Below are 26,458 nucleotides of genomic sequence, written 5' to 3'. Positions count from 1 at the left end.
GGCAGGGGTCCTGGAGGGGGCTGTCAGGAATGAGAGGAGGGGTTGGGGGGGCAGGGGTCCGGGGGCGGTCGGGACAGGGAGTGGGATGGGGGTGGATAGGGCGGCGGGGTTCCGGGGACAGGAGGAGCAGATAGGAGAGGGGGTCCGGGCCACAACCCCCTCCCCTAACCAGCCCTCCGTACAATTTACTAAACTCGATGTGGCCCTCAGGTCAAAAGTTTGCCTGCCCCTGCTCTATCCATGGGTTGGCAGGGACTGAGCCTGCTGATGCCCAGGAGATACAGGAGAGAGGATGTGTTGTTCATGTCAACATTAGACACAGGTCAAGGTCTGGATTCAGTGTTCTGCCTGTTGATGGCACACTACTGTGCATGCCAAACCCAACGGGCCAGACTCCTAGAGGGGCCCCATTTGAGTGACTGTTTTGTGGATACCCCTCATCTCACTTGCTCCCCTATAATATCCCCATGGCAACTACAGCAGTCGCTTTCATAGGCAATGGAGAAAGGAAATTACGTAATGGATTTTTAGCTCTCTGTGCCATTTGGCAGCTGGAAACAAGGAGCAGAGCCACCCTCATGTGACCAGCCAGCTCTCTGCTGACCACAGTTTAAGAACTAGTCTAATTACTACTTGTGTTGTCGTAAGAGCCTAGCAGCCCCAGTCCCAATCCAGGCCCTTGCTGTGCTAGGCGCTACGCAGACAAAAAAAATAGCCCTTCCCCCAAAGTGCTTACATGCTAACTGTAAGCAAAGTCTCATTCAGTATCTGGCTTCAAGGTTTAAATTGATAATCTACAGGGGTCAGGAAGGAATGGTCCCAGGTTGTGGTAAATCTCCTTCATGTCCACACTGCATTCTGAGAGTGAGCCTCCCTGGCTGGGCTGGGCTCCTGCTAGTGTTCCAGAAATAGCTGTGTAGACATTGTGGCTCAGGCTGGAACACAGGCTCTGAAGCCACAGGAGAGAGTGGTGGGTGGGCTTGAGAGCCCGAGCTGCATTGTCAATGCAACATGTCTGCCGCTATTTTTAAAGTGCTAGTGTGAGTCTGCGGACCAGGGCTGGGACACTCACTCCCAGAGGCAGTGTAGATGTGCCCCTTGAAGTCCGTAAAGCCTGCTTTTATAAATCAGCCAGAAGTCCCCTCTCTTTCCTGTGCCCATCAGTCTGCAGCATCCACAGCACTCTGGCCAAGCAACTTGGACCCTGAACAATTTGCCATCATACGAGGAGTGTCGTCAGATGCTCCTTGTGTGGTGCTCTGCTCTTGTTGGATGATAACAGTCGGCTGCGTGCATGTTCCCCCTGTGTGCTGCCCCGGCTCTGTGCAGATGGCAGACCCAGCAGACCCCGAGAGAACCCTCAATGACTACAGACTCTAGTAAGGTACGAAGGCACCCAGCGAAGTTTATTGTCAGAAACACAGCCTCCAGCTCCCCAGCATAGAAGTCCAAGATGCTGCTAGCTAGTACGTATGTGCTCCCTGACAATGGACACAGCTCAGTCAGTGACGAGATTTTCCACTGCCCCCGAGGCTGGACAAAGACAACTCCTCAGATGTGCATTCTTATACACAGGTACAAATTACACATCACTCCTGACGTATTGCGGTGCAACCCCTCTGTGTAGCAAGGTGCCGCCTCTCACCTTGCACATGTTGGTTCGAACAAACCAACTCTATGCATCATATTCCCCTTTGGCCCTGTCATTGGGATGGGTCAGCTTGTTCCTTGTTACCCGTGTGGCGTGTACAACTGTGCAAATGTTCTGATATCTGGTGTCCGGTACCTTTTAGGTGTGTCTCTTTTCACAGCATCAGCCCTTTCCTTGCCAGCTTCTGTGAGCAGGGCCTGCCTCTGGCTCACAGCTTAACTTTGCTTTATGTTAGCAAAGTCTTGACCATTACTTTAGTTCAGGCCTCAGGCCTCATACTGGGCCTCTGATAAGGGTTTATGTTTCAGGGTCTCATTTTACTACAAGGAGTTTGCTCCGGTTTTAGATTAGAAGGCAGGCAACTGTATATTCTGCACTGGATTCTGAAACTATGTTTTTGGGGCAGAAGGGCATTTAAGAACTACTCTTATCCCTTTGACAAGATCATTCAAGAGAGACAAACTGTTTAGGCTGCTAAATGTGCAACTCCCCCTATTGATGCACCACGTAATGATGCCACTGGGTTGGCATGGACAGCAGACAGGTACTATGGCCATGGCTACACTTACAGTTCTGCAGCGCTGGTAGTTACAGCGTGTTCGTACAGCTGAGTAGGGCCAGCGCTGGAATGTGGCCACACTGACAGCTACCAGCGCTGCAGTGTGGCCACATTTGCAGCACTTGCAGCGCTGTTGGGAGTGGTGCATTGTGGGCAGCTATCCCAGCATTCAAGTGGCTGCAACGTGCTTTTCAAAAGAGGGGGGTGGGGTGGAATGTGACAGGGAGCGTGGAGGAGACAGAGAGAGTGGATTTTTGGAGTTGACACTGTTCTCAGCTCCCTGCCTTGCAAGTTCTAAGGACTGGAAGACACACAGTGCCTACCTTCAATCATTTTAAAAGTTCTGACCCCCTTCCCCCACCCCTCTCTCATTCACTTAATGCAAATTATGTACTCCCAAATAGCCATCAGACCAGATAAGCATCTGCTCAACATGGACTTCCCCCTCCCCCTCTGCCATGTGAGCCCTGCTGTTTCTCTCTTCAAGCAAACAGCTGTGAACATTCCAAAGTAATTCCCTTGCCTGCCTCCGCTCGCTCAGCAAACCGGAGCTGTGTTTGTTTTTTAAATAAGCAGTTTGGCTGAACTCCAAGCTCTCCCTTTCTTCTGGTTTGTTGTGGACAGGAATTCTGGGATACCTCCTTATACCCCGGAGGTCAATAAAAGCGCTGGTGGTGTCCACACTTGCTGACCAGTGCTGGATCACCAGTGCTGGAATCGCTACACCCGAGGCTCGACTGGGTGTACAGCCAGCGCTGCAACCAGGGAGTTGCAGCGCTGGCCGTGCTTTGCAAGTGTGGCCACATCCTAAGTTGCAGCGCTGTAACCCCCTCACCAGCGCTGCAACTCTCTAGTGTAGCCATGGCCTATGTGTTGGGACCATGTAAGCTAGCTCCAGGTTGAATGGACAGAATCTCAGTGTTACTGTCTGTTGCCTACCTCTGTTCCAAGTGGTGCCATCAAGACTCTTGCATTGAGAGCTGCAGTGTGCCTGAAGGCAGGAGTCTTCCTTTCATTTGAATTTCAGATGTTCACTTTCCTCCCTTTGAAGATCATACAATTTCCCTTCTTTAATGCTGTCTGCTGTTTATCATCATCAACTGCAGAGGCTTTCTGATCCCTCCTGAAATATTCACAAAGGCCCCATCAAGCAGAGCGATAGCCTCACCCATGAAAACAAGGGGAAGGAAGAGCCGGGTTTGCTTTTATTAGTGGGATGTTCATCTGAGGCAGGGGTTTCCTTCCTTTCAAACATAATCTTTGAAATACCGTTAGATGTGAAGAGCTCTTTTGCTGTCAGGCCTGGTCCATGAGACTTTAATTGGGTTCTTCCAGCTTCGGAATAAATGCCTCTACAGAGCTCTTCAAGTTCTGGGGCAGTGCTGGGGTTAGTGGACCCTGGTTGTTAAGTGCTGGGAGCAGATTGGGTATGCTGCTTGCCAGATTCAAGGACAAGGTTATCCTGGGCTGTGCTTTGCGGTCCCAATACTAAACTGGTAAGAACGTAAAATAGACGTAGCCCTTCCCCATGCTTCTCTGCCAACAAGACTTGCCTCATCTGCTGTCTTCATGCTTTCTTCCACATTCCTCCTGCCCTCACTGAACTGATGGATAAACCTCTACCCGCTCCACCTCCAAATCCATTTGCAAGGCCCACTCCTGCCGTGATACCTGTAAGACATCAGCCAGCTAATTCTGGACAGCTTGACAAGCAGTTGGGTTTAAGAACGTAAGAACGGCCATATTGGGTCAAACCAATGGTCCATCTAGCCCAGTAGTCTGTCTTCTGACAGTGGCCAATGCCAGATGCTTCCAAGGAAATGAATAGAACAGGCAATCATCAAGTGTCATCCCCCATCATCCGCCTCCAGCCTGTGACAGTCAGAGGCTAGGGATACCCAGAGCACCAGGTTGCATCCCTGACCATCTTGGCTAATAGCCATTGATGGACCTATTTGATTGTTTTCTTATAATTTTTTTAAGCCACTAGTTTATGGTATTAAAATTGACCATACCGTGGTTGCATTCCTCCCCCATGCCTTTCAAGTGTTGTCTTAAATTGTAATCTCTTTGGAGAAGGGACTCTTCCTGTGTGTTTGTACAGTGTCTGATTCAGTAAGCCTTGCCACTGGTTGGCACTTCTGGGAGCTGTCACAATGTAAGTAACAGGCAGCGTGGTACAGTGGCTTGAGCATGGGACTGAGAGTCAGGGAAACTGAGGTCTTTTCCTGGCTTTGTCACTGATCTGCTGTGTGATCTTAGGTAAACAAGGCAGGTGAGGGAATATCTTTTATTGGATCAACTTCTGTTGATGAGAGAGACTAGTTTTCGAGCCACACAGAGCTCTTCTTCACGTTTTTTCCCCTCTCTGTGCCTCTGTTTTCAAAATATAAGATTGAGAACTTTTGTGCTTCTTGCCTTGATATTAATGGGTGCGAAACTCCACAGCAGGAGTAAAAATTAGCATCGGGGAGCAGAGTTAGACCAGGGCTGAGTGATCTTGAAAAACCCACCCCTATATTCTCCATATCCAATCCTGCAAAGTGTTGAGTACCCTGAATTCATATTGACTTGTGGGGTGCTCTGCACCACATAGGATCGGGCTGTCAGGTGAGAGTTTCCCAAGGCTGTGCCTAGCTCTGCTCACATGTCTGTCCCCTTCCCCTGCTAATCTGGAGGCACGCAGTCCTATCCCTTCACAGGGAGCATGCTCCAAGCAGCTCAGACTACAGGAGCACCTAAAGATCAACACAAACATCACACTCCACTCTAGTAGGTCCTGTCCCAGCTACTCAGGCTCCCTGTTCTGTCTTCAGAGAAGCCAACGCACCCGCTGTGAAAAACTATTAAACAACATAACATCTCATCAGCAGGCTCTGTAGAGAGACAGCAGCCACCAGATGGCCCAAGGCGCCTGATTTTTATATGCAGACAATGCGCCACAGCTCTTGGCCTACTTTTATTATAATCCTGCCATGTGGTTTATTTTTGCACTCAGGCTCCTAAACAGAGCTTGTAAAATACTGGAGAGAAGCAAGCTGATTCAGGCTAGATGAATAGACAACCCTAGCCAAATGCAGCAAACATTTTAAAATGACAATGCGGCTTTTGTGTTTGTCCTGATTCATCCTCTCGGTTCTCCTATCGCACCACCCCTAGGGGCCCTGATGGCTACCCTAGCTAAGAAGGGGATAGGACTCTCTCTCTTACACAGTGGTTTGCAAATTCTCTCATGCCATGGGCCATTTCAAATCAAAATCCTTTTAGGCCCATTTCCACTCCCAACCCCTGAGCCCTCCACTTCCTGACCTAGCTAGCAATGGACAGGTCATTAAGAAAACAAAATGAAACTAAACTCTCACAATGTTAGCTGGCTAGTTACTTCTTTCTCTCATCCCTCTTTTCTCCTCTCGGCTGTTTTCTTCCTTTCCCTGAATTAAGGGCTTTACATTTATCATCCTCTCGTCTCTCCCATTAATTGTGTCCTTTATGACCAGGATCACTCCAGGTCTCTGTGGCTCTGGCTGCCTAGGTGTATGCTTCCCTTCAAATGTTGGACTCATCTATCTAGCTAATCACAGCTGATTTGCACTAACAGACCCCCACACAAAGGGGGCAGAGAAGAACTTTGCGGATTTTGAGTGTAAATGATGGAAAAAGCATCTGCAAAACCCAAAGAGTCTTTGCTTAAAGCATCGGGATTTGCAATATCACTGTTGTTGCAGCTTTGAAGCATATCTGCAGGCCACCTGGGACTGCTCCCAGACACCCTGGGGGCCACAGATTAAGAGCCAGTGATCTAATGGGACAAATGCATGCATCCTAATATTGTTATGCTGGAGGATGTTGGTAGCAGCCATCAGGTGTGTCTTTTCTATATGGGCAATCACAGACCTTGTTAAGTGTGTGCTAGCTGCCTTTCATTCAGCCTAATCAAGGGAGCAAGTAACTGTCCCTTTGTTTAGTGATTGCTGAACCAGTAGAAGCTACTGCCCAAATCATGGACAAGGCTGGCGTAGAAGCTGTGGGACTGAGCACTGACTGGATTGCAACAGTGTGTGTCAGCTACAGAAAAGCCAGGAGACAGCAAGGAAGTTCTTGTAGTGTGACCCTGGGAAGAAACCCAGAGACAGAGCTTTTGGGGGGCAGAGTGCTGACTGGAAACAGGGTTGGATTTCCAAACAAGGAAACTGCCTGTTGTTGTTTGTTCCTAACCTGTTCAGGGAAACAGACTTTGTGAACATTCTTTGTAAATAAACAGGACTGCAGCAGAGACATAGCTGACTCATATAATCAATTTCTCCTCCTAACTGAAACAAGCCGGCAAGGCCTTGAGTGTGGGCTAGCTGCTTGGGTCAAAAGGGCCAGCACTATCATGCTGTTTGTATTAGGCTGTTGCCTTGATGAATTGTGACACCGTTTGCTGCATCGTGGTCCCTGGAAGTGATTCTGACCCTACTCCATGAACACCAGGATGATGCCAGAAAACCTAGGCTGATCAGCAGCCCTACAGCCTATTGCTACTATTCCCTATGGATTCCATAGCCAGAAGGGACCACTGTCACCTAGCCTGACCTTATATGGCTGGCGGGGACATTCCCCTCCTCAGGTGTTCCCAAGGCACTCCCAGCACTGAGACAGGGTATCTCACCTGGGTCTCATCAGGTGAAGTGGGTGGACTGCTCACCCCCAGGCTGCCCTTCTGTGTGAATTTGAGCACACCCAGGTGCCCGGACTTTACAACACCAGTTTAATGGCTCTCCACAAACTTGCCCTTTCTGTGCCTATAAAAATAAAGAGACACGATGGGGGATGAGGGCAATGGGTGGGAGGAGCCTGGAAAGTCACTTGACCCCCCCCATCCCCAAACACAGTAAGGGAGGCAAGGGGCTAGCAGCTGGTAGGGCCAGAGCCTCTCCTCTTCCAGTCCTGCTGCTGCACCTTCCCACGCTGCCTGAGAGGGGATGCTGCCCGGCGCAGTGCAGAGCTCCCCCCACACACACCAGGTAATGTGGGATGGGGAAGGGATGGGACAGGGAGAGCTTGGGGACCCTGGGATGGGGCTGAGGTGGGGAGGAGTCACATGGGGGTGTCATGTGGTGATTTCACATGCCCCCCTTTAGCTGGTGCCCCCTTTGTGTCCCACCCCACTAGTTGCCACTGTGGGGAGGTAATACCTTTTATTGGCCCAACTTCTGTTGGAGAGAGAGAGAGACATGCTTCTGAGTTGAAGAGCTCTGTGGAAGCTCAAAAGCGTGTCCCTCTCACCAACAGAAGCTGGGCTAAAAAAAGAGATTATTTCCCCCACCTTGTAGCCTGTGTTGGTCCCAGATTAGAGACACAACAACACTGCATCCCTATAAAAATAAACACACCCAGCTGTGATGTTTGTTCTCACCTGTACCACCCATTTCTCCTTTGGGTTCACTGGGGCTTAATAATCCATGGACCTCTCAGGCACAGAACAACAGTGCTGAGGTTGCAGAAATGGTCTGGAAGAAGCAGAGAAGGTGGCTGCCAGGAAGACGTGGGGAGCAGAATCTGGCTTGAGCTACAGCCCTCTTGTATGGCCTGAGTGCTGTTTCAGGATTGTGGGCACGGGCACCGTCTCTGAACAGCCCTTAGCAGGGCCCAGCACCGAGCAAAGCCCCTCAGACTTTAATGGGAATCGCTAGTCAGATGGAAGCCGGCCAGGTCCTGGTGCGTTTGCAGAAACTCATTGTCTCCATCCTAATAGGAGCTGCTGCCCTGAAGCTGGTTCAGCCTGAAACTGGAGGCCTGGATGATCAATTACGAGGTGCGATGCTTTCAGTGGATCGCAGTTTGAAATGCAGAAACTCTGGGCTAGGGTGACCAGACAGCAAATGTGAAAAATTGGGATGGGGGTGGGAGATAATAGGAACCTATGTAAGAAAAAGACCCAAAAATCAGGACTGTCCCTATAAAATCAGGACATCTGGTCACCTTAATCTGGGCGGGGGTAAGAATGGCTAACGGCCCTTCAGCCCGGAGGGAGCGGCTGCGAGTCCTCACTGGGCGTGGTGGGGTGTAACGGAGACAGCCATGGTTCTGCAGGAGACAACCACCGGGCTGCCTCCCACTGCTGCTCTGCCAGGGCCGTGATGCCAGCCCAGGGGCAGGGATGGATTAACCCATATGCTAATATAGCGATAACCTTAGGCCCTCCTATTTTTAGGCCCTACTGGTCAGGCAGGGGGTGTGGCCAGGCTGGGGGAAAGGCAAAGCCTAGCAGGAGCTCAGCCGGCAGCCTGCTGCGTCTGGACACTGCCGGAGATCCAGTTAACACTGGTGACCAGACACTATAAATCCAGGTACCACGGGAACCCGTGCAAGCTGTGGGTGCAGTTTGAGCAGGCATTGCCCCTCTACTCCCCCCACCCCTAATTTCTGCAGAGCTCTGCTTAGCTGCCAGGGAGGGAAGAAGGTCCCTCTGTCCCTCTCCTGGGCTGAGGCTGGCAGGCAGCTCCAGGACACTGCCTCCCGGGTCCTAGTGTCCTTCAACATCATCTTCTATGTGTGCTGGGTCCTGTTTCTGGACAACTGGTGAGTGCCGGGGGGCAGGGCCGGGGAGAGTTGCGGGGGGGAAGAGGCAGCACCAGGGCAGCAGTGTGGGAAGCTTGCACAGAACCTGCACACACTCTATCTAGCTCCAGCCAGAACTACTGCCCCGCCCATGTCTAAGGAACGAATTCTCACACATCTGTAGGAAAAACAATTCATCCCATTCTGGATACCAGTCCTGTAACTTTTACAGAACCTTCCATCAAGGGGCTTCAGAGTTGTGATGCACGGTGTTCAATACTGCCTTGAACTGTACTAAAAATCAAAGAAATCCAACTTCTTTCTTTGATGTATTTTTCTGTACTGGGATGCACAGGCTACCAAGTTCTTTCCTCACACTCAGCCTAGTGCCACAGGCCAACACAGCTTTGTACTTTTAAGGGGTTACAAAAGCACTGGAGGAAGCTCAACACACAATGTTGTAAGTTTCTCCCTCCCCTCTCCCTCCAGGATTCTAAATCCAGGTCTTAGCAGGCTCTGATACAAGGACTGGCGGGATAGGCTAAAGGCAGGTTCTGTCCATTTGATGGTTCACTAGCAGTTCAATCCATCATAAAAGTACCTCACATTTGATTTCTTTTGAGTTTCATTCCAAAAACTTAAAGCTAAATAAACCTGAAGTTAGGCCTCATTTTTGTGCCCCAACTCAAACTCACTTCTTTCCCAAGTGGAAAATGTTGGGTAAGCCTGGAATGTGATTGGAGAAGGAATGAGAACACAGGCCAATCCCTGCTGACAGGTACACCTGTGTAGCCTTATTGACTTCACGGAGAACAGATTTTTACACAAGACTAGATTTTGGTCCCTTCTGCTTTTTTACATCTGATATAAGCAGAATCTCATTCACTTTCTTCCCCTAAACTCAGAGCACTTTAAGGGAAAAAAAATAAGCAAGGACTGCGTGATTTACACGTGCAAACGGAACAGGAAGCTCGCCCTTCATTCTACACCAGCCTTAAACAAACACCAGACCTGATGTAACAAGGGTGTCACTACAGCAGCTGTGGTTGGACTGTTCTTTTGAAAGATCCTTAATGGTTCTTTTAAGATGCTGATTTTCAATGAAATCTTTTAGTTGGAGGGGAGGGGCAAAGAACACAACAGGGAATAGCTCTGTTTTGTTAACTCCTAGTCTTTCAAATGCTGAAAGGCTTTAGATTAAGTTTGTTTCTTGTTGTACAGTGATTTTGAAGAGCTAACATAGTACAGAAGTGCTAAATAGTATGACTGGGCAACCATCTAAAGAGCTGTGTCCCTTCTAGCTGTTACCTTTTTCTTACAGAAAGCTTAAAACAAATACAAACCGTGAGGGGCTAGTGCACACAGAACTCATGCTTTAAAAACCTCATGTCAGAGCAGCTGATCACACATTCTAGAATAGATATGCTGAACCTGCTGAACTTTGCACCCAGAAGGCCTACACTGGACAATAGAAACCATGTTGAAGAAAGGAGGCTGGCAGAAATTGAAGGAGGCCAAAGACAAGATGCAGTGCTGAAAGCTCTCCTCTCCTAACGTTTTTTCCTCCTACCAAGACTGGTGGTGAGGAAGTCCAGGCGACTCCAGCCCAAGTGAACCCGTGGCACCCACACCTGGTGAAAAGGAGCAGCCTCCTGTGGCTTCTCTAGCTTCCCTAACCCTTTCCCAGTGATAGTAACGCAAAAATATCCTTCTCCAGTGATCCAGGCGAGTGGAACATGACTTCTCAAGATCTCATTGCATATTGGACTGAGAAGGGCCCACAGAAATACCAGAATCTAGATGCTGACTTTTCATTGACAATGGGGGAGTACACCAATCAGAATCATTACCTGACCAAATCAATGTCTGAATATAACAAACGGATTGGCAAGGGAGAATGGCCCATCTATTCGCCTTCTGCGAAGAAAGTGAACTGTTTTTATTGCCGCTTGTTTTCTGACACCAAAAGGTGGGGAATGCTTTGCAAAGGCTTCAATGGGTGGAAGAATACTGCATACATTACCAATCATGCAATGAGTGAGCAGCATACATTGTCCGTTAGCGGCTACCATGACCGAAAGAAAGTGAGTGGCAGAATTGATACTCAAATTGAAGACCAGTTTTTGAAAGCTCGTGCTTATTGGAAGAATGTTCTCAGGCTGTGGTTCAAGGCCGTCTTCAGAGAAAAACCTTTCCTAGTAGTGCCCCTTCTCCCCTCAGACACACAGCCAGCAGAGCCTACCACTCCTCACTGTGCCACGCTGTTCCAGCCTCTCCAGGGGCCAGAATGCAAGCTTGATTTCTCTGCCCTGGTGCCCTGCAAAGAGCCATTGCTGACTTACTGCCTTAATAAAGCAATCTCCCTCCGGCAGCAGACCATGTCCTCCTGGCCCCGATTAAGGAGAGAGAGGGGGGGAATGGAGCTCCAGGGGTCCTGGATTTTTCCAGAGATTAATTTTCCCGGGAAAGCAAAGGTCTGCTCTGTTTCTTAACCTGCTATAAAACACAAGCTGAGTGCTTGAAAGAGCTTGGGCACGCAAAGTCACAGAGCATCCCTGGGCTCCAGTGGTTCCAGGAGACCACGGTCCTCCTGGTGCCTGTAATGTCAGCGTTACCTACCCCTGGCCCCCTCTTTCCACCTCTGCTGGGCTGGTGGCATGATGTAACCAGGAAGCCCTTGGTCAGGAGCCGCTCTCCTCTGCCTGCAGCCCGTGGGCACAGCGCAAGAGTGGAACGAAGACCCATGCGGGCTGAAGCAACAGCAAGAAGGCTGCTGCGAGCGTGTATGGGAGCCACAGGCAGGCTTAGCCCCCAGCTTCCCTCCATCAGACTGCAGGACTCTGGCCATCTGGAGATGATCCTGACTCTTCTCTGAAGGTATCGTGAAGGAAGGGAATCTCCAGCAAGAGCCAGGGAGCAGTGGGAGGAACAAGGGAGCTGGAGGATTCCTACTGTGCAGCTCTCTGGGCTCCTTGAACGCCCCTTCCCTGTGCTGTTGGGCTCCTGCGCGTGGCTCTTTGACTGGGGCAGCACAGCGGAACAAGTGGTGGCACCTCCTACATAGCAACCATTTATGGCACCAGCCTGAGTCATCGCTCCAGGTGGATCCTGCAGATCTGTGACCCTCCCTCCCTTTTCTGACAGCAGCAAACAATGAAAGAGGCAGCAATGCTGCCATTTAGATTAGCATCACTGTGCAGCTGAGTTACCCCCTCTCTGAGATGAGTGGGACAGTTCACACCTCTGTGAGCTATTGCTCCAGGCTCTCCGCAGACTTGTCTCTGCTGTGTCGGTTGCATTCGGGTCACATTTTGGAGGGTATATTTTGCAAACCTAATGGCTGGAGACCATCTTAGTTTTTTAAATGACAGCTGAGATTCTGGAGAACAAGTTAGCAGCTCGACAGAGGTGCCAGTCTGCTGTATTGACATTTACCACCTTGAGCCAAGGCCCCCAGTCCAAAGGAACCAAGCTTGGATTGGATGACTGCCAAGATGGATATGACACTCGGGAGGGAGATGGAGAGTCATAGGTGCCCCACCCCGGTCATGTGGAACAATCTCATTGCAATTGGGAGCTGCAGCAGCAGGGAGGGTTTGTCTGGCAGTCAGAGAGCTGCCCCCTCTCTGTGAGCAGGCATCCAGCAGAGCAGGTTCCCCCTGGAACTGGGACACAAGTTGTACGGCTCTAATGCAGCTGCATAACTGGGCAAAGGTGAGGTCAGGTCCGAGCGATGGGCGGACACTCACCCATCAAAGCCATGAATAACAGATCAATTTCCATTAAAGGCAAGAAGGTTCCCTGCCTCTTTGCTAAAAATAAACCCTCGGAGCTGCGGGCTGGGACTAGAACTGACTGAGAGACAATAGCCTCTTCTCCAGTAACTGGCGGGTGCGGATGCTCAGCTGCAGCATTGCATGCACCACTTGGCTCAGTGGCAGGGATTCCTTCCTGAGTGTCTGCTCCAGAGCCTAAGGATCATCCTCTCTTCTCTTCATCTGCTTTGCTGTTCTCCTTTCTCCCATCTTCCTTTCTGCACATCCCCGCCTGCTTCCTCACTCGGATCCCTCTCGTCTTTCCATCTTGTAAACCACAGACGGGGTCACAGAATGGTTTGGTTGCAGCTGCCTGCCAGTGGTGCTCTCAGCACTGCATGGAGAGCCAATCTTTCCTCCCTCAGTAGATTCCTATCCTGCCTCCTTTCCACTCTCTGGCAGGGCAGGCTTTAGGCAGTGCGGGGCCCAATTTGAACAGTTTCGATGTGGCCCCAGCAGGGATGACTGAAAAAAAAAAACCCGTAAAAAAACTCATGGGGCTTGTACTCACCGGGCGGTGCTCTGAGTCTTCGGCTGTGGGTTCTTCACTCGCTCCAGGACTTCAGCGGCACTGAAGAACCCGCTGCCAAAGTGCCACCGAAGACCCAGAGCAAGAGAAGGACCCGCTGTCAAAGTGCCACCGAAGACCCAGAGCAAGAGAAGGACCCGCTGTCAAAGTGCCGCCGAAGACCCAGAGCAAGAGAAGGACCCGCTGCCAAAGTGCCACCGAAGACCCAGAGCAAGCGAAGGACCCGCTGCCAACGTGCCACCGAAGACCCGGAGCAAGCGAAGGACCCGCTGCCAAAGTGCCACCGAAGACCCAGAGCAAGCGAAGGACCCGCTGTCAAAGTGCCGCCGAAGACCCGGACTGCCACCATGTGAGTAAAAATTAAAAAGGCACCTCTAGCCAGGGAAGGGATGCTCACTGGGCGCGGGGCCCTCTTGGGCGCGGGGCCTGAATCGGGGGAATTGGTGGAATAGGCCTAAAGCTGGCCCTGCTCTCTGTAGCTAGATAATGCCCCAGTCTTTTCCAAGCTGTTTCAGGATGGAGCCCTCCTCGTTCCCCAGGAAGACACTCACTACGCTGGAGCATTCCTGAAGACAGTAAGAACTGTCTGAGCTCTGACCTCCTGTCTCCTGGGCTGGGGCGTCTTCCCAGTACCACACAGGCTCTAATCAAACACAGCTGCAGGTATGTGGCAGAACACGGAACTACAGCTGACTGACTAGGGGCATAACCCTGTCCCTGCTAGCTGGCCAGATGTGCCAAGACCAGTTTGAGAGTGGAGAGCAAAATATCGTCCATGAGCAGCAAAACCTCACCCAAGGGAGACGTTTCCCACCCACAGGCAACCTGTAACGCAGTGAGAAAAGACAAGAATGTTTCACGACGGGCTGAATTCTGTCTCAATTCTGGGTCCCTTCTGGGCTGGGGTGGAAAACTGAAGGTCACCTTAGCTGCTGGTTGGAAAATAGAATTTCCCTTCCGTGGGAAACTTGAATGTTTCACAATTTGTTTTAGTTCCAAATTGAAACAAACTGTCAAAATTTCTTGTGGAAGGAAAATTCTGAAAAAATTCAGTTTGGAGACATTGAAACATTTCACTTCAGTGTCCAGTCATTTCAGTTTGTATAGTGTCAGCAAAGTAACAGATAATATGTAAAATATAATATAGACAAATATAACTATTAACATGAATATGTCAAAACAAAATTAAACCAAATTAGAAAGCGTAGAACTTTCCACACTTCCCCCTCTAGATGTTTGTTGACGTTGACATAGTCCTTATATTTTAAAGACGCCTCAAACCTGTGTATTGAAAACACTAGAATAAGGACTCCAGAGCCTGTTACCTTGTGGCCACCCTTTTGGCATGCAGTGGGATGGATGGTCTAGTGGCTCGGGCACTGGCTGGGACTCCAGTTCAATTCCCAACTCTTCCATTGACTGCTTGTGCAAGTCCTCATTCCTGACACCCTGTGCAATCTGGGGCTATCACCTCCCCGTCTCAGCGGCACTGCGAGGGTCACCTCAATTGGTGAGTGTGAGGTGCACAGATTCCCTGGTGAATAGGGCCAGATAACTACCTAGACATGCGCTGTTTTGTTTCTGCCTAACGCCTGCCAGAGGAACTCAGCTTTGTTCCAGGAGTTGTTTTTCTGCCCGATGTTACAGCAATGACAGCTGTTCAAAGAATAAGATCTTTGGCCTTTCCGCAGGACATTAAGGACAGCCCTGGTGATTTCCAGCATTGATGTCTGCTGCTTATAGACTCATAGACTCATAGACTCTAGGACTGGAAGGGACCTCGAGAGATCATCGAGTCCAGTTCCCTGCCCTCATGGCAGGACCAAATAATGTCTAGACCATCCCTAAAAGTCATTTATCTAACCTACTCTTAAATATCTCCAGAGATGGAGATTCCACAACTTCCCTAGGCAATCTATTCCAGTGTTTAACTACCCTGACAGTTAGGAAGTTTTTCCTAATGTCCAACCTAAATCTCCCTTGCTGCAGTTTAAGCCCATTGCTTCTTGTTCTATCATTGGAGGCTAAGGTGAACAAGTTTTCTCCCTCCTCCTGATGACACCCTTCTAGATACCTGAAAACTGCTATCATGTCCCCTCTCAGTCTTCTCTTTTCCAAACTAAACAAATCCAATTCCTTCAGCCTTCCTTCATAGGTCATGTTCTCAAGACCTTTAATCATTCTTGTTGCTCTTCTCTGGACCCTCTCCAATTTCTCCACATCTTTCTTGAAATGCGTTGCCCAGAACTGGACACAATACTCTAGTTGAGGCCTAACCAGCGCAGAGTAAAGCGGAAGAATGACTTCTCGTGTCTTGTTTACAACACACCTGTTAATGCACCCCATGATCATGTTTGCTTTTTTTGCAACAGTATCACACTGTTCACTCATATTTAGCTTGTGGTCCACTATGACCCTTAGATCTCTTTCTGCCATACTCCTTCCTAGACAGTCTCTTCCCATTCTGTGTGTGTGAAACTGATTGTTCCTTCCTAAGTGGATCACTTTGCATTTATCTTTATTGAACTTCATCCTGTTTACCTCAGACCATTTCTCCAACTTGTCCAGATCATTTTGAATTTTGACCCTGTCCTCCAAAGCAGTTGCAATCCCTCCCAGTTTGGTATTGTCCGCAAACTTAATAAGCGTACTTTCTATGCCAACATCTAAATCGTTGATGAAGATATTGAACAGAACCGGTCCCAAAACAGACCCCTGCGGAACCCCACTTGTTATACCTTTCCAGCAGGATTCGGAGCCATTAACAACTACTCTCTGAGTACGGTTATCCAGCCAGTTATGCACCCACCTTATAGTAGCCCCATCTAAATTGTACTTTCCTAGCTTATCTATAAGAATATCATGCGAGACTGTATCAAATGCCTTACTAAAGTCTAGGTATATCACATCCACCACTGCTCCCTTATCCACAAGGCTCGTTATCCTATCAAAGAATGTTATCAGATTAGTTTGACATGATTTGTTCTTTACAAATCCATGCTGGCTATTCCCTATCACCTTACCACCTTCCAAGTGTTTGCAGATGATTTCTTTGATTACCTGCTCCATTATCTTCCCTGGCACAGAAGTTAAACTAACTGGTCTGTAGTTTCCTGGGTTGTTTTTATTTCCCTTTTTATAGATGGGCACTATATTTGCCCCCTTCCCGTCTTCTGGAATCTCCCCCGTCTCCCATGATTTCCCAAAGATAATAGCTAGAGGCTCAGATACTTCTTCCATTAACTCCTTGAGTATTCTAGGATGCATTTCATCAGGCCCTGGTGACTTGCAGGCATCTAACTTTTCTAAGTGATTTTTTACTTGCTCTTTCCTTATTTTCTCTTCTAAACCTACCCTCTTCCCGTAAGCATTCACTATACTAGACATTCCTTCAGACTTCTCAGTGAAGACCGAAACAAAGAAGTCATTGAGCATCTCTGCCATTTCCAAGTCTCCCGTTACTGTTTCCCCCTCCTCATTGAGCAGTGGGCCTACCTTGTCCTTGATCTTCCTCTTGCTTCTAATGTATTGATAAAAAGTCTTCTTGTTTCCCTTTATTCCCATAGCTAGTTTGAGTTCATTTTGTGCCTTTGCCTTTCTAATCTTGCCTCTGCATTCCTGTGTTATTTGCCTATATTCATCCTTCGTGATCTGACCTAGTTTCCATTTTTTATATGACGCCTTTTTATTTTGTAGGTCACGCAAGATCTCAAGGGTAAGCCAAGGTGGTCTTTTGCCACATTTTCTATCTTTCCTAACCATCGGAATAACTTGCTTTTGGGCCCTTAATAGCGTCCCTTTGAAAAACTGCCAACTTTCCTCAGTTGGTTTTCCCCTCAGTCTTAATTCCCATGGGACCTTGCCTATCAGCTCTCTGAGCTTACCAAAATCCGCCTTCCTGAAATCCATTGTCTCTATTCTGCTGTACTCCCTTCTACCCTTCCTTAGAATTGCAAATTCTATGATTTCATGATCACTTTCACCCAAGCTTCCTTCTACTTTCAAATTCTCAACAAGTTCCTCCCTATTGGTTAAAATCAAGTCTAGAACAGCTTCCCCCCTAGTAGCTTTTTCAACTTTCTGAAATAAAAAGTTGTCTGCAATGCAGTCCAGGAACTTATTGGATAGTCTGTGCCCCGCGGTGTTATTTTCCCAACATATATCTGGTTAGTTGAAGTCCCCCATCACCACCAAATCTTGGGCTTTGGATGATTTTGTTAGTTGTTTGAAAAAAGCCTCATCCCCCTCTTCCGCCTGATTAGGTGGCCTGTAGTAGACTCCCAGCACGACATCACCTGTGTTTTTTACCCCTTTTAGCCTAACCCAGAGACTCTCCACCCTTCCATCTCCTATGTCCATCTCCACCTCAGTCCAAGTGTGTACATTTTTAATATATAAGGCAACACCTCCTCCCTTTTTCCCCTGTCTATCCTTCCTGAGCAAACTATACCCATCCACACCAACATTCCAGTCATGTGTATTATCCCACCAAGTTTCAGTAATGCCAATAATGTCATAGTTGTATTTATTTATTAGCACTTCCAGTTCTTCCTGGTTATTACCCATACTTCTGGCGTTTGTATAAAGGCATCTAAGATACTGGTTTGATCTTGCCTCCCAGCTTTGCCCTGACCCTCATTCCTCTCTGCCATTATAGCCCGTGCTCCCTCCTGTTTCCAACCCATCTCCCAGGTCTTGTTCCCCACTTACCTGTGGGCTTTGCTCACCTGTCCCCGTCGAACCTAGTTTAAAGCCCTCCTTACTAGGTTAGCCAGTCTGTGGCTTCTGCGGAGCTATCCAGAGTAATAAAATGCAATGCCTTGCTGATCTCTGCCAGGTGTCACTTGTTGTTATTGTTGTTGTTAAACCCAAGATAAAGAGCTTTCTTCCTATGTCACTGCCAGGCCTTTTGGCAAAAGGTCAAGATGTCGGGGGAAGGAGAAAGCAGCTGGAGATTGAAGATATCTCAAGCCTTCCTTTGATGACAAGAGATTCTCAGGGTTGGTTGTTTATTTGCTCACTGTTGCTTTGTACCACACAGTGTCCCACATGTGCAGCAGGCTTTCAAGTCAGGGGTGTTGTCCTCACTCGCCTTCGTTTGATTCTTTCGCTGGGATTTGGTGTGTGTTTTACGGGGAAGCTGGGTCACTCCACAGTGGGTTTGTGCTCATCCTTGTAGGCCGTGCTGGACTCCTTTAATGCTGAAGTCAATGGGAGCTGAGGGGGTTCGTCAGACACTCCCAGGACTAGGTTTGTTAAAGGCCATTGTGGGTAGAGATATGTGTAATTCACTGGCGTGTGTGTGTGTGTGTGTGTGTGTGTGTGAGAGAGCCACACAAAAAAGAAGTCTGCTACACTCGGGGCAGGGGAGGGGATGAGAACAAGTGCTTTAGCTTTCGCTGTAGCGGCTTATGCCTGATGACCAAGATAACAATCCATACACACGTCCATGTGGAATCCTGCGCCCAGCAAGGAAGGGGCGAGGTTAGAGGACCCACATGGCATAAGAAAGAGAATGTGGGTGTGGCCGGAGAGGGGTAGGGGTTAGCCCTTGATGCTGAGAGAACAAACAGGTGACACAGACTGCAGTCAGGAGGGGGCGATGACGACCCCTATAGATGAGAACGTGCATCTGTCACAGTGTGACCTATGCACCATGGGCCTCAGCGGGCAACGAGCATCACTAAATGCACATGGCCCTGCCGTGTGAGCAAAGGGGTGCTCTTAACAGGGTGACCCTTATCCTCCATGGGTGCCCACCCACTAGAGGGTGACAGTGCTCACCCACGCTTACAAAGCCGTCTGGGTCCCAGCACCAAGACCACGCTGGTGGAAGGGTGGAGTTTGTATCCGATTAGGATTGCCAATTGTCTAATCGCACAAACTCACGCACCCTGGCCCCGCCCCGCACACCGCCCCTTCTCTGAGGCTCTGCCTCCCCTGCTCACTCCATCCTCACTCCTGCCTTCGCTCGCTCTCCCCCACCGTCACTCACATTCACTGGGCTGGGCCGGGGGGGTGAAGTGCAGGAGGGGGTAGTGGGTGCAGGCTTTGGGAGGGAGTTGGGGTGTGGGAGGGGGCTCAGGGCTGGGGCAGGGGGCTGGGGTGTGGGAGGGGGTGTGGGGTGCAGTTTCCTGGAGGGAGTTTGGGTGCAGGAGGGGACTCAGGGCTGGGGCAGAGGTTGGGGTGCAGAACGGGGGTGGGGGCAGGCTCTGGGAGGGAGTTTGGGTGTGGGAGGGGGCTCAGGGCTGGGGCAGGGGGTTGGGGGGTGGGAGGGGGTGTGGGGTGCAGTTTCCTGGAGGGAGTTTGGGTGCAGGAGGGAACTCAGGGCTGGGACAGGGTGTTGGGGTGCAGAAGGGGGCCAGGGGGCAGGCTCTAGGAGGGAGTTTAGGGGTGAAGGGCTCAGGGCTGGGGCAGGGTGTTGGAGTGCAGAAGGGGGTGGGGGCAGGCTCTGGGAAGGAGTTTAGGGGTGGAGAGCTCAGGGCTGGGGCAGGGGGCTGGGGCACAGGAGGAGGTGAGTGGCGTGGGCTCCTGGCAGCTCTTACCTTGAGCGGCTCCTGGAAGCAACTGGCATGTCCGGCTCCTAGGCTCAGGGGTGGCCAGGTGGCTCTGCGTGCGGCGCCTGCCTGCAGTCACAGTCCCTGCTGCAGTGACCGCCCTGTGGTTCCCGGCCACTGGGAGCTGTGGAGCTAGCGCTTAGGGCAGTGGCAGTGCTCAGAGACCCCCTGGCCGCTCCTGTGCCTGGGAGCCAGAGGGACGTGCCGGTTGCTTCCGGGAGCCACGTGGAGCCAGGGCAGGTTGGGCGCCTGCGTTAGCCCCGCTGTGCTGCCGGCCAGACTTTTAGGAACCTATTAAAATCTCCCGGCTTGGTTTCTGTAGCCACTGGGAGATCGATTCTGATTCCGGGAGACTCCCGGCCAATCCAGGAGGGTTGGCAACTCCATATCTGATGCCGCTGTGCACCAGTTCTAGCTGGTGCACCCTGGGATACAATTACTGCTCTGCACCAATCACATGGGGTTCGGGAAACTGGGTCTGAACTCAGCACCTTCTGCATCAAGAAAAACACAGGTCTCTGCTGTCTGAGCTAATGGGATCCTCGCCTAACACCTGCAAGGTGGGGATCCTCACTGGGCCCAGCCACAGGAGGGAGATACACTCAGATATAGTGAGCCTGTCTTTTATGTACTCCTCTAGAAGAAAAGTTGTTACAGGCATCTGGGCTGGATGGGCATTCAGGACCCATCTTGGGAGCTGCTTTGCCAATAGCCTCAGTCCTACAGATATTCACAGTCATCCCAGGCCTAGAACCTGGGAACGTCTGGGTTCAGGTGCATAAGAGAGAGGAGAGACCATCACATGCACGAAGCAAGTGCCTGACGCTCCTGTGCATATGCACACACGTTACTGCCGGGGCTCGGGCTGGATGAATTGTTACGCTGGTGTGGCATGGAGCTGAGATTGTAAAGAACAAGCCTCGCATCTGTGCAGGATTTATAATGGAAGATGATGACAGAGGACGAGCCAAGTCGCAGACAGGTACAAGAGCATTTACAAATAGATGCGAGGTCTTAGGGCACCCTGCAGCTCCGGGACACTGCCTAAATCATATGCTCTAACTCCACCCACTAATTAGCACAACCATCCCATTCCAGGCACTCATGGATAAATAGCCTGTCCTCCACTGTGAACTGAGGTGGGGGGGTAGGGCAAGGCAAGGCAGAGGCAGGTAGGTAGGTAGGTTTGGGTGTGTGACAAGTATCCAGCCACGCTGGAGCAGACTGTGCTCCCGCTGGCCATCCTGCCCTCTCCCTATGGCAAACACTGGGGAGAAGCCAGTTCCAATGACACACAAGTCTTTCCTTGGGGCTCTCTGGGGCAGGGGAGGACTATGCTGGGGAGGCTGGAGTGGCTGCACAGGGAGTAGAGAGCAGGGATTGGGGTCAGCAAGTGAGCCCTGGGCAGCCCCCCCATGACTCTCAGCTGGAGCCCGGCTGAGTATGACTGAGTCCTATGGAGGTGAAAAGGGTGGGGTGGAGCACCTCTGGGCCGGGCAGCTAGGGACAGACGCAGCAGTGGGGAACTGGACACATCCAGAGCGCAGTAGGAGGACACGGGACATCAAGCTTTGGGCTGGGGGGCCTGGCAGTGGGGGGTCTGAACTGGGACTCTGCTGGTGGGTCTAGCCGCCGTGCAGGGTGCTGAGTCCCCAGGTGTGGGGAAGGCTCCTGTCTCTGCCTAGCGTTCTGTGTGCAGAAACACTGGTGCCTGAACAGCTGGGGGCTGCATCTCCTGCCCTGCCCCCGGGGAGCTGGCCGTGGGCTAGGGCCTGGCAGCCTGCTCCTGCTGTCAGGGAGGACAAAGGGGAGCTTTGCCATGGATTTCAGGGGAAGCAGGCGGGGGCTCTTGAGCTGGCTGGGGCAGGAAATGGGAGCGGTCATAGGGAGTGGGAGAGAGAGCGCGGCTCTGCCAGCAGCTCCAGGGTGCTGCACGAGGGCAGGCAAGGCCTGGAAGTGAAGGAGCCTCGGAAGGTGGCTGGTATCTAGGAGCAAGCTAATCAAAAGCAAACACCTGCTGCTCCACCGTGCCCGCCTGTTGCGTTGTGAAAGTTGTGCCCTCGCATCCGATCACGGAGTAGCTCATGGCACCGCCATATCTGCACGAGGTAGGGCTACAAGCGGCACACGGCTACTGCTGCTGCTTTCCCCATCCAGAGTCCGAAAGGCGCCTCGGTGCAGGATTATGGCCGTTTCATTGCAATGGGAAATTTGCAGGGCGTCTAGGGAGGGAGAAAATCAGCACTGAGCATCCAGGCCTGCGCTGAGCCATGTGGAATTGTGCCCACAGCTGCACACTCCAGTGATGGCAAGCTGGCCACTTCCGCGTGCACTGGGGAGTGAATGCACAGTCACTGCCCCTGTGCGGCAACCGCTGTCTTGGGCAACGCAGCAGAGACTGACCAGGGATCTCCAGAGCTGCATGTGTGAGCATCTAGAGCCAGAGCTGACGAGCCGGGGGCCTGGAGCTAGAGGGGTTCCTATTATCTGTGTGTCAGCGCATAGCAGAACCTGTTACCTATTCTCATAAACAGATAGCTAAGGGTTAATGTCTCTTTCACCTATAAAAGGGTTAACAAACAGTAACCTGAAACACCTGACCAGAGGACCAATCAGGAAACAAGACTTTTTCAAATCTGGAGGGAAGGAAATTTTGGGTGGGAGTTCTTTGTTCTTTGTCTTGTGTCTGTGCCCTCTCAGCTCTGAGAGTGATCTTTCTATCTCCAGGCTTTCTAATCTTCTGTTTCCAAGTTGTAAGTACAAGGATAGTAAGACAATAGGTTTATATATTTTTTTTGTATTTACATGTGTGTAGTTGCTGGAATGTGTTAAATTGTATTCTTTTTGGATAAGGCTGTTTATTCATTTTTTTCCTTTAAGCAATTGACCCTGTATATTGTCACCTTGATACAGAGACTATTTTTAATGTCTTTTTCATTCTTTTTATATAAAGCTTTCTTTTTAAGACCTGTTGGAGTTTTTCTTTAGTGGGGACTCCAGGGAATTGAGTCTGCAGCTCACTGGGGAATTGGTTGGAGGAAGAAGTCAGGGGGAAAATCTCTTTGTGTTAGATTTACTAAGCCTGACTTTGCATACCCTCTGGGTGAGGGGGAAGAGAGATTAGCTCTCTCGGTACTTGTGTTTCCAGGACTGGAAGCAGGGAATCTCCTAGGGTCGTCCAAGGAGGGGAGCCTGGGAGGAAGTAACAAGGAAACAAGGGGAGGGGATTATTTCCCTTTGTTGTAAGACTCAAGGCATCTGAGTCTGGGGGTCCCCCAGGGAAGGTTTTGGGGAGACCACAGTGAGCTAGGCACTGTATAATCCCTAGCTGGTGGCAGCGATACCAGGTCCAAGCTGGTAACTAAGCTTGGAGGTTTTCATGCTAACACCCATATTTTGGACGCTAAGATCCAGATCTGGGAAATAGAAAACATCAAACTGGCAGCCTACACAAGAGAACAAGCAGCCAAAGAGGCAGCCCACCAAAGAAAACAATTAGAAGAATAGGTGGCCCACAGAAGGAAAGAAGAAGAAGAAGAAGAGGCAGCCCACAGAAGAAAACTACAAGAGGAAGAGGTGGCCCACAAAATAAAACAAGCAGAAGAAGAGGCAGCCTACCACCGAGAAATGGAAAAACAACAAAAAGAAAGTGAAGAGAGGGAAAAACAGATAAAACATGAACTGCAGTTAGTGCAGGCTGGGCAGCATACTCCAGTCAATCCTAACAACCCTTCGCCAATTATGGTTCCCCATCCCAAGAAATTTCCCACCTACAAGGCAAGTGATGACACTGAGGCCTTCTTAGAAAATTTTGAAAGAGCCTGTCTTGGGTACAGCATCCCTGAAGACCAGTACATGGTAGAATTGAGGCCACAGGTCAGTGGACCTTTAGCAGAGGTGGCAGCTGAAATGCCTAAGGAGAAAATGAACGACTATAAACTTTTCCAAACCAAGGCCAGATACAGAATGGGGATAACCCCGGATCATGCCTGTCGGCGTTTCAGAACCCAAAAGTGGAAACCAGATGTGTCATTTCCCAAACACGCCTACTACGTTGGGAAAAATTATGAGGCCTGGATATCGGGACACAATGTTAAATCCTTGCACGAACTGCACCTCCTCATACAAATGGAGCAGTTCTTGGATGGTGTTCCTGAGCACATAACACGGTACATACTAGATGGAAAACCCAAAAATCTCACCGAGGCGGGAGAGATTGGAGCCAAATGGATGGAAGCGGCAGAAAGCAAGAAAGCTACTGTCAAGGGGAATGAATACCCCAGAGGGCACACCGACAATAAACCCTACAACCGAGGGCAGCCAAAGACCCCACCTACAACCCAAGGAAAGCCACAGACGCCCTATTCTTCCACCTCACCAGTCTCCAGTAACTCACCTCGACCCAGTGACCAGTCAGCTGGAAGATGCTTTAAGTGTAATGAACTGGGACATATAAAGGCCAACAGCCCAAAGAACCCAAACCGAGTGCAGTTCATTACACCACCCTCACACCAAAGATCCCCAGGCCCAGATGCCTCTCAAAGACCCTTGGAGCGAAGGGAAATTTTGAGAGTGGGTGGAAAGAAGGTTACTGCATGGAGAGACACGGGGGCACAAGTGTCAGCTATCCACCAATCCTTCATAGACCACAAATTCATCATCTCAAAGGCCCAAGTGATAATTTACCCCTTCATGTCACAAGCTGTAGACTTGCCTACAGCTGAACTGCCTGTCCAGTACAAAGGCTGGTCAGGAATGTGGACTTTTGCAGTCTATGACAATTATTCCATCCCCATGCTATTGGGGGAAGACTTGGCCAACCAGGTGAAGCAGGCCAAGAGAATGGGAATGGTTACACGTAGCCAAACCAGGCAAGCTTCCAGACCCATTCCTGTTCCTGAGCCGTCCACAGGGGCCTGTCTGTGTTACCAGAGACCCAGACAGAGGTAGTGGACCCGGATCCCATGCCAACCACTGAAACAGCCACAGCCCCTCCAGTCCCAGGCCTGGAACTGGAACAGCAACCAGCACCAGCAAGTGCAACCACATCTTCAAACTCAACGCCAGAGGGAGCCAGCGAGCCAGAACTGGCAGAAGCACAAGACAGCCATACCCAAAAGGCTCAGCCAGAGCCTGAAATACCCTCAGGTGCACCAGCGGAGAGCGGTTCACCAGCAACAGAAATACCCCATCATCTACATCGCTTCCAGAGGGACCAAGCCCAAGTCTCCAGTCTAAGGAAGAACTGGTGACCCCAGCCTCAAGGGAACAGTTCCAGACTGAGCAGAAAGCAGATGACAGCCTTCGGAAAACTTGGGCGGCGGCACAGAGCACCCCACCGCCTCTCAGTTCTTCCAATCGATCCCAGTTTGTTATAGACCAAGGACTTTTATACAAGCAGATTCTTTCTGGTGGACACCGGGAAGAATGGCAGCCGCAAAAACAGTTGGTGGTTCCAACTAAGTACCGGGGGAAGCTCTTAAGCTTAGCCCATGATCATCCCAGTGGCCATGCTGGGGTGAACAGAACCAAAGACAGATTGGGGAAGTCCTTCCACTGGGAGGGGATGGGCAAGGACGTTGCCAAGTATGTCCGGTCTTGTGAGGTATGCCAAAGAGTGGGAAAGCCCCAAGACCAGGTCAAGGCCCCTCTCCAGCCACTCCCCATAATTAAGGTCCCATTTCAGCAAGTAGCTGTGGATATTCTGGGTCCTTTCCCAAAAAAGACGCCCAGAGGAAAGCAGTACGTACTGACTTTCGTGGACTTTGCTGCCCAATGGCCGGAAGCAGTAGCTCTAGGCAACACCAGGGCTAACGCTGTGTATCAGGCCCTAACAGACATTTTTGACAGGGTAGGTTGGCCCTCCGACATCCTTACAAATTCAGGATCTAATTTCCTGGCAGGGACCATGCAAAAACTGTGGGAAAGTCATGGGGTGAATCACTTGGTTGCCACCCCGTACTACCATCAAACCAATGGCCTGGTTGAAAGGTTTAATGGAACTTTGGGGGCCATGATATGTAAATTCGTCAATGAACACTCCAATAATTGGGACTTAGTGTTGCAGCAGTTGCTGTTTGCCTACAGGGCTGTACCACATCCCAGTTTAGGGTTTTCACCGTTTGAACTTGTGTATGGCCACGAGGTTAAGGGGCCATTACAGTTGGTGAAGCAGCAATGGGAGGGGTTTACGCCTTCTCCAGGAACGAACATTCTGGACTTTGTAAGCAACCTACAAAACACCCTCCGACACTCTTTAGCCCTTGCTAAAGAAAATCTAAAGGATGCTCAGGAAGAGCAAAAGGCCTGGTATGACAAACATACCAGAAAGCGTTCCTTCAAGGTAGGAGACCAGGTTATGGTCTTGAAGGCACAACAGGCCCATAAGATGGAAGCATCGTGGGAAGGGCCATTCACGGTCCAAGAGCGCCTGGGAACTGTGAACTACCTCATAGCATTTCCCAATTCCTCACTAAAGCCCAGAGTGTACCATGTTAATTCTCTCAAGCCCTTTTATTCCAGAGACTTACAGGTTTGTCAGTTTACAGCCCAGGGAGAATATGACGCTGAGTGGCCTGAAGGTGTCTACTACAAAGGAAAAAGTGGTGGTGGTGTGGAAGAGGTGAACCTCTCAACCACCCTGGAACGTCTGCAGCAGCAACAAATCAAGAAGCTGTGCACTAGCTTCGCCCCATTGTTCTCAGCCACCCCAGGACGGACTGAACGGGCATACCACTCCATTGACACAGGTAATGCTCACCCCATTAGAACCCCACCCTATCGGGTGTCTCCTCATGCCCAAGC

General features: G+C 50.4%; 1 long non-coding RNA gene across 1 annotated transcript in view; it reads right to left on the bottom strand.

The window, feature by feature from the left end:
• Positions 1-7,879: 7,879 nt before the first annotated feature.
• Positions 7,880-26,458, bottom strand: part of LOC115653974 — a 30,179-nt gene continuing 11,600 nt past the window's right edge. The window contains exons 3-4 of the long non-coding RNA XR_004001055.1: positions 21,669-21,876; positions 7,880-8,054 (exon numbers count right to left, since the gene is read on the bottom strand). This is a non-coding gene — a long non-coding RNA (uncharacterized LOC115653974). The remainder of the gene's footprint in view (positions 8,055-21,668; positions 21,877-26,458) is intronic.

Source organism: Gopherus evgoodei, chromosome 6 (genome assembly GCF_007399415.2).
Source record: "Gopherus evgoodei ecotype Sinaloan lineage chromosome 6, rGopEvg1_v1.p, whole genome shotgun sequence".
Lineage (NCBI taxonomy): Eukaryota > Metazoa > Chordata > Testudines > Testudinidae > Gopherus > Gopherus evgoodei.
Note: the sequence above shows the minus strand (reverse complement) of the source record. Positions and strands in the feature narration are given on the sequence as shown.